At 38.2% G+C, this 8,796-nt stretch overlaps 1 long non-coding RNA gene across 1 annotated transcript; it reads left to right on the top strand.

Annotated features, from left to right (window-relative positions):
• Positions 1-4,716: 4,716 nt before the first annotated feature.
• Positions 4,717-8,590, top strand: LOC141083961 (uncharacterized). Its single transcript, XR_012230870.1, has 3 exons — positions 4,717-4,848; positions 5,540-5,749; positions 8,021-8,590. It is a non-coding gene; the product is annotated as an uncharacterized lncRNA (long non-coding RNA).
• The last annotated feature ends 206 nt before the right edge of the window (positions 8,591-8,796 follow it).

Genomic DNA, 8,796 nt, shown 5'->3' with positions numbered 1-8,796 from the left:
AACTTCTTAAAGTGTGAAGATTCCAAGTTAGATCTCCATTTGGTGGGTTGCTTTTTGTGGAAGTGGTTTCAGAGGCCCATTAGACTGTTTCCACTCTGTGGAAATTGATGCCACTTTAGTGGTGTATGCCAATATTTTTTTTAAATGTTTGCACTCCAAGTTGGGTCTCATTCATGTTTGTTGCCTTTAGAAGTAGGGATCCCAGAACGACAGGCCTGCACTTACTTTTAGTCAACTATCTGTGCTGCTATCCTTACATTTTTCTAACATTTGTGCTTTACCAAGCTGATATTTGCGCTACTTGAGCATTGCTGGGAAAAAAAAACAGTTTGAGCTATTGTATGAGGTATCAGGGCTCCCTGCAAAGAATTCTGACACCACACCATCACCCACCTTGTTTATTTGAAAGTTCAATTCAACGCTCTAAATGCTGGCCTGATACTTCATGCATGACTCATGGCTGACTGCTGCTGTGATATTATCAAATTTCTACTGTGGGTCAATTGATTCCACTTTTCATGGTGTCTGCCTATAATTTTTGTAAATGTTTGGACTCCAAGTTGGGTCTCTTTCATGTGTGTTGCCTGAAGTTGGCAGATCTCTCAGAGCACCAGGACTACTCCTTTCACTCATCCACTTGTTACTGATCAATGTTTCAGCTAGAAATCCTGATACAAGTCCTGTCCCATGCATCCATGCTGAGCAATTATACTATTTGTGCTCTTTGTCAATTGAAGACACTTTTCCTGGTGTCCGCCCCTAATTTGAGCTTTGGGAAGCTTTTTGTCCCCCACTTAATGTGTTGCATACAAGACTGCTATTGCCTCACATTGAATTCAATGGGGTTCGGTTGTTTGGCGAATATCAAGACATACACTGAACCAAATCTTGAATGGCTTGCTCATCTCTAGTCAAGATAAGGTCTGGGAGACCAAGAAAAATTTCAGTGAAAGCTGAGAGACAAATCAGAGCCCCTGCTTGACTGCAAAAGACCTTCAGAAAAATTAAGCAGACTCTGGAATTCTTGTACATTATTATTCTGTTCAGAGACACCTGCACAAATATGACTTTCATGGAAGAGTCATCAGAAGAAAACCTCTCCTGCATGCTCACCATAAAATTCAGCATCAGAAGTATGCAAAAGAACATCTAAACAAGCCTGATGTGTTTTGGAAACAAGTCCTGTGGACTGTTGAAGTTAAAATTGAACTCTTTGGTCACAATGACCAAAGGTATGTGTAGAGAAAAAAAGGCACAGAATTTCAGAAAAAGAACATCTCGCCAACCATTACACATGGGGAGTGGATCAATAATGTTTTGGGGTTGTGTTGCAGCCAGTGGCATGGGGAACATTTCACTGGTAGAGGGAAGAATGAATTCAATTAAATTTCAACAAATTCTTGATGCAAACATAGCACCATCTGTAAAAAAGCTGAAGTTGAAAAGAGGATGGCTTATACAAATAGATAGTGATCCTAATCACACATCAAAATCCACAATAGACTTACCGCAAAAAGCGTAAACTGAAGGTTTTACAATGGCCCTCACTTTAGGCCTTTTAGAGATCATTTCACTTTTAACTTGCTTAACTGTTCAGAATAGCAATAATTTTGACCAGGGATGCCCAATCTTTAACATGCCACTGTATCCTGGTCATACCTGGCAGTAGTCAATATCAATGTCTTCTTTGTGCTGAATAGCAGTCCCATGTTCGAGGTTTCCATCTTGATACTCAGTAATAAGTCCTTCATTCCGTCTTTATTTATTGCTATAAATGTTGTATCGTCTGCGTATTTAAGATTGTTGATGAAAAAAGAAGAAAAAGAAATAGTGATATGCACACCTTATGTCATGAACATTGTAAAAACACACTTTATTAGCCAATCATATAAAAGTTAATTAAAAACAATAGCATAATCTGATGCACATGTAACAAAACATTGAAAGAAAACCATCATGTAAACACTCTGGCATGAATAGAAAACAAAGCCTATGGGGATTGACCAAGATGAATATCAATAGGTCTGAGGCCACTCGGAGACAGAGTTCAGAAAAAACATATCCTGAGTAGAGCATAAAGTGCTAAGTGCAAATAGGGTGCAGATAAAGCAGGTATAAAACAAGTGATACAATTGATCCACAATAAATGATATTATATCCAAAGATTTTAATAAACACCTTATATATAAATCCTTATATCAGTCAAAAATAAGACAAGTATAGCACAAAAGATATTTTTAACCCCATATTAGCAATAGCCATGACAGACACAAAAAGGGTCAAAATCACCCATGAAGACTCATCAGGTATGAAGTCCCAGACACCTCATGTGTATAGATGTGGAACACAGGTTCATCAGGGAGATTGTGTGGGAGAAAGTGTACCAGACACAGTATATATACACACTTAAAGCGAACATGTCAGCAGTTTTGGCCAATATAAGATACGGCCCCTGTCTTTCAGGGCTTATCTACAGCAAAGTACTGCAGTGCGCAGGTGCCAGGAAAGGTCAGAGAGGACAAGCGCCTGCGCACGGCAGGACAGATAAGTACGCCTGTGCAGGAGCGCGATTCCCGGGAGCCTGTGAAGCAAGCAGGAGGGAGGCATTGGAAGAAGATGGTAGACACCAGACCAGGACCTGCAACACCCATCGTACAGGACCGCCCCCCTGGGTAAGTATAATAAAACATATTTTTATTATCTTTCAGGTCGGATCGGGGGCTTATCTACAGCATTATAGAATGCTGTAGATAAGCCCTGAAAGGCAGTGGCTGTATCTTATATCGGCCAAAACTGCTGACGGGTTCCCTTTAATTCATTCAGATTGATTACCGGTGATTGAGTAGATGTTCCAGAGGAGCAGGGGCATCGAAAAGTGATGTTGATGGCGCCATAATGAACGCCAGTACATGCACATAACACATACAGGCGGTGACCAGAAGCACGTCACCGCCCGTTGTCAAGGACGCCGGTAATCTCGCAGCATCTTGTGCTATACTCATCTGTCAAGGCAGATACAGAGGGGCAGCGCATGCGCACTCATACCGTCAGCAATGCCGAGAATAGGGCGATGATAATGCCTTGTCAAACCCACAGCCAAACATTTGGCTTAATGTGGTGAGTATAATACAGTCACTTATATTGATTTTTATGTTGCAACATTGCAACATAAATCGCCAGCACCAAAGGTTGAATATATAATAATATGAAGAAAAGAGATAAAAGAACCTGATACCAATTGTCACTATTGTATTATCTGTAGAAGTCCAGGAAATATGTGATGGCCTGCATTCCATCTCCATGGGTGATGTTCGAATAAAGTGACACCACATCACAGGTTACCAAAATTGAGTCGGGATGAAGGGCGACATCCTGTAAAATTTGAATAAAATGGGTATTGTCATTCACATACGAGGGTAGTTGTTTCACCATAGGCTGTAAAAAAAGAGTCAGTATAGGTGCTAGCCTTTTCACAGATGCTACCTATACTTGCAACAATGGGTCGACCTGGCAGTTTTGTCATTTTTTTTAAGATTGTTGATGGATGATCCATCCAGCAATTTTGATTACTTCTTTTTTGGGGTCTAAAGTAAATTTTTTGTGAAAAAGTTAAACGATCAATTTTCCCTTCCACATTGCTCCAGTTCTTGTGAAGGAACTGAAGCGTTAGTAAACTTGTTGAATGTTGTTTTTAGTGCCTTGAAGGGTGCAGTTTTTAGAATGGTGTCACCTTTGAGCATTTTCTGTCACACAGGCCTTTCAAAGTCACTTCAAATGTGACTTGGTCCCAAAAAAAATGGATTGTAAATTTTGTTGGAAAAATGAGAATTCGCTGGTTAACTTTTAATCCTATATGTTTCCAAAATTGTACTGATGTAAAGTAGACATGTGGGCAATGTTATTTTTTAACTACTTTGTGTGACATAACTCTTTGATTTAAGGGCACACAAATTAAAAGTTTGAAAATTGCTAAATTTTCAACATTTTTGCCAAATTTCAGTTTTTTTCATAAATAAACGCAAGTCATGTAGAAGAAATTTTACCGCTGTCATGAAGCACAACATGTCACGAAAAAACGTTCTCAGAATCAGTGGGATACGTTGAAGCGTTCCAGAGTTATAAAGTGACACTGGTCAGAATTGTAAAAATTGGCCTGGTCATTAAGGTCAAAATTGACTCGGTGAATAAGGGGTTAAACAAAGTATTGTTAATTAATTATTATTGGTGAAGTCAGCACTCCATTCTTTTCATCACTGAGCATGTAGTAGGAGTTTCTTCTAAATAGCACTTCCATTATTTTAGATAGGATATCAGGATCTAGACATAATGGACAATTTTTGTCATCAATAATATATCATGGGATCTTCACAGGAATGCCATAGAATTGAAATTTATAAAGATTAAAACTAGTTTCGAAAATCTGCAATTGTTTGGCTAGTTAGTGCATATGCCTTTTACTTCTAATGCCAACTATAACTACTAACTTGTATACAATTGCCTTCTAAACTGATAGCAGCACAAGAGTAAATGGGGCCTGTGAATCCTTCTATTTGCCGCAGGGAGGAAGCGGGACATTTGCATGTTATACCGCACATAGCATTTTAATTTGTATTCAGAAACAGCACTGTAGTGACTTTATACAATGCCCAAACAGTGAAATATCCATACTTTAAATCGTAACGATTCAGAACTCTCATGGGATAAGCATTTACATTTCAAGATATACAGGCTTCTTACAAAGCTGCTTGACTGTGACTGGGACTAAAAAAACTACAGGGGATTATTATTTTTTTCTGTCCATAAGGATTTTTATTCTATCTTCAAGCTGAAAGCGCTGACACCTTGAGGGTATGTTTGCTCTTAAATATTTAGTCCTAGGTATGACAATCTTACATTTCTACACTTGAGAGAAATGGGTTTGTTGCATATGTTAAAAAAAACACTCAAATGATGGATGGATTTAAATATAATGACATGGAAAAGCAAAGCATATTTGGATAAAAAATTATAGAAACAGATGCTGGCAGTCGACAAGAAAGCGTTCTATATTAATTTATGCTAATCAGCAAGCCATAGACGGTTAGAGAAAAGATTTAATTTAACAATAAGTTATGTGAAACCTATACATTCAATTCCATGGTTCATTGGGCATTTTTAATTATCTCAATGGTTTGGACACGCCACATAAAGATTCTATTTTATGCATATTTTAGGCTTTTCGGTATAGTATCCAGTTGTTGCAGAACTTAAAAAACAAATATGTTAAACTAATGTTGCATACAAAGAAAAAGCAAGACATTTGTTTATTGTATTTATATTCTTCAACTGTTTATTGCCATTAAGATAAACATATAAGGGGCAAAGAAAATTAATTAGTTAGTGATAGTTTGTATTGTTTTCAAAACCTTATAATCTACCAGCTTCTCATTCTTTATATATAAGCGCTTCTTGCTTTTGCCATAAGTCAAAATGTGCATGTCACCTAGTGTGGCAATCCGAGGTGTCTCTAATATAGCATTTTATTTGTCTCCCTCCCTAGGTGGGATGGATCATCAGGAAAATGTCAGATGGGCAGTGGGCCGCATTGGCCTGTAAAACTTTTAAGAGTATCATTGTCCTAAGGTCTATACCTCGCAGGGAACTTCTGTCAATGCAATCACTTCACTACATTGTGCTGCACACACCAGCTCACTGCTAAATAGGCGAGAAGATGAGACAGAGTTTTTGGTGGACAGGGAGACTTGATCGAGTGAGTATATAGGTTTTAATTTTTAGCCCAGGATGTTGGGGGACCTGTGGGGACACTATACTGTGCATGTGAAGCTGTGGGGGCCCAATTCGGTATTTAGGGAGCTGTGGAGGTCATCATTCTTTGCATAGGGACCTGTGGGGATCTCATACTATCTCCAATTATGCTCAAATATTTACATACCCTGGCAGAATTATTGCTTTCTTGGCTTTTTTTTGGAGAGAATATGAATGATAACACCAAAACGTTTTCTCCACTCATGGTTAGTGATTGGGTGAAGTCATTTATTGTCTAACTACTGTTTTCTCTTTGTAAATTGTAATGACAACCCAAAACATCCAAATGACCCTGATTAAAACTTCACATACTCTGGTGATTTTGGCCTGATAACATGCACAGAAGTTGACACAAATGGGTTTGAATGGCTACTAAAGGTAACATCCTCACCTGTGACCTGTTTGCTTGTAATCAGTGTGTGTGAATAAAACCTGTGAGTGAGTTTCTGGGATCCAGACAGACTCTTGCATCTTTCATCCAGCCACTGATGTTTCTGGATTGTGAGTCATGGGGAAAGCAAAAGAATTGTCAATTGATCTACAGGAAACAGGAAAAACATATAAAACAGGAAAGGGATACAAAAAGATATCCAAGGAATTGATAATGCCAGTCAGCAGCATTCAAACTGTGATTAACAAATGGAAAATCGAAAGCTCTGTAAAGACAAAACCACGGTCAGGTAGACCAAAAAAGATGTCATCCACAACTACCAGGAAAATTGTTCGGGATGCAAAGAAAAACCCACAAATAACATCAGCTGAAATACAGGACTCTCTGAAAACTAGCGGTGTGGCTGTTTCATGATACACAATAAGGAGGCACTTGAAAAAAAATGGGCTGCATGGTCGAGTAGCTAGAAGAAAGCCATTACTGCGCAAATGCAGTGAAGGTTCTGGAATGGCCATCTCAGTCTCCTGACCTCAATATCATTGAGCCACTCTGGGGAGATCTCAAGCGCACAGTTCATGCTAGACAGCCCAGGAATTTACAGGAACTGGAGGCTTTTTGCCAAGAAGAGTGGGCAGCATTACCATCTGAGAAAATAAAAAACCTCATCTACAACTATTAGAAAAGACTTCAAGATGTCATTGATGTTAGAGGAGGCATTACACTGAATTAAGAAATGGGGTATGCAAACTTTTGATCAGGGTCATTTAGATGTTTTGGGTTGTCATTATGATTTAAAAAGAGAAAACACAGTTTAACAATAAATGGTTTCACCCAACCACTAACCATGAGTGGAGAAAAAGTTTTGTTGTTATCATTCATATTCTCTGAAAAAAGTCCAAGAAAACAAAAGTTCTTCCGGGTATGTAAACTTTTGAGCACAACTGTATAGGGAGCTGTAACTTCCATAACAAGGAATGCGTTGCTTTATGGGAACATCAACAAGGAGAAAACAAATGGTGATGTACAGGTGCGCTTTATTTCGACCTAAAACAGTCAATGGCAGGAGTTGGCAGATATCATCAAGAGAAATAGGAATACCCTCTTGACTGATCACATTCTCAAATGAATTCTACCCTCCCCTCAATGTGTAGTCAAAAGATTGTCTAACCTCAAAGATTTATTGGTCCATAGCCACTATAAACTTCATAAGGAAAGCGTGGGTGAAAATGCTGGATCTAATGGATTTTTCCCATGTGGCTTACCGTATGTTAAGCCTGTATAAATTTAGCAAAATCCAAAAATTTCAGAAATTTTGATGGTGCTTGTATCTTTGAAATCTGCAAACACCGGAATTGCTCATCCAGTGGGGTGATTTATCATGCAGAGTGCACTTGTGGCAAACTATACATCAGAGTAACCACCCATGAATTCAAAATCAGGGTTGGGGATCATATCTGTGACATCGCTAAGGCCCACTCAGTGGATGATGAAACAATCCTCAAGACGTTGCCACGACACTTCATGAGGTACCATAATTGTAACTCTAGAGGACTGTGCATCAAGAGGATCAATCAGGCCTCTTTGGGACTTCAGGGTGGAGATATAGGTAGGACCTTGACTCAAATTGAAAGTTGATGGATATACTGACTGGGCACCTTGAATCTGCAGGGCTTGAATGAAAACCTGGGCTTTGCTGCGTTTCATTAAATGGGTATATTTTTTAGGTTGGTGGGTGTTTGTTTGCTTTTATGTCCTTGATAATTTTTAACAATTTTCAATTTTCATATTTGATTTTAATTGTATTCTTTTTACATTTATTTGTAGTTTGCATCTTTCCTTCATCTGCGGCATGGAATTTGATTGCATACATATTGGGAATTTTTACTAGCCTTATTGCCATTTAGAGATGTTCCTACAATATACACTTGGAAGTTGCCTGAGGAATCATTACCATCAATCATAATATATTGGGACTCTTGGACTTTATTGTGTATTAAAGGATTTCTTTTTTCCATTTTTTTAAAAATATATTTCTATTGTTACATATGGGATTTATAGAGGTCTGTCCGTACCTATGCTACCCATTATGGGGCTTATGAGATGTTTAGAGGACTAGGCTGATTATTAGTCCCTCTAGTACAGTCTAAATCCTTGCCCTCTTTTCTTTTATTCGGCACCGGTCACCTTATTGCGCAAGGGTACTTTCAAACAATATGCATTTATAATCACATTGGCTACAGAAACTGGCATCATTACAGCTATATTAACAGTGTTGCATTCCCCAGTTTCACTTGTTCATATATTTTTTATTGCTGCACTATCACTTTAAATCTAACTCATAGAAGCATTTTTTTGCAGCGTATATAAGGTATTGTCACTAATAAAGTTATAAATCAACACTCACACTTGTACTTTGTTATTATTAATTGTACTGTCACTTTAAGGTCCTTTTTAGCATGAATTTGATCACTGTGCAGTCCTCATTAAATGTAATGCACTTACCCCAGGATGTAAAAAGGTGTTGGATATATTTGTTTCCTTTATATGGTTATTATACCTGATTACATCTTAACACCAGCTTATGTCCCCATTCCCTCATA

This window comes from Dendrobates tinctorius, unplaced genomic scaffold, assembly GCF_039654945.1.
Source record: "Dendrobates tinctorius isolate UK_male_01 unplaced genomic scaffold, ASM3965494v1 ptg000022l, whole genome shotgun sequence".
In the NCBI taxonomy this organism is placed as follows: domain Eukaryota; kingdom Metazoa; phylum Chordata; class Amphibia; order Anura; family Dendrobatidae; genus Dendrobates; species Dendrobates tinctorius.
Note: the sequence above shows the minus strand (reverse complement) of the source record. Positions and strands in the feature narration are given on the sequence as shown.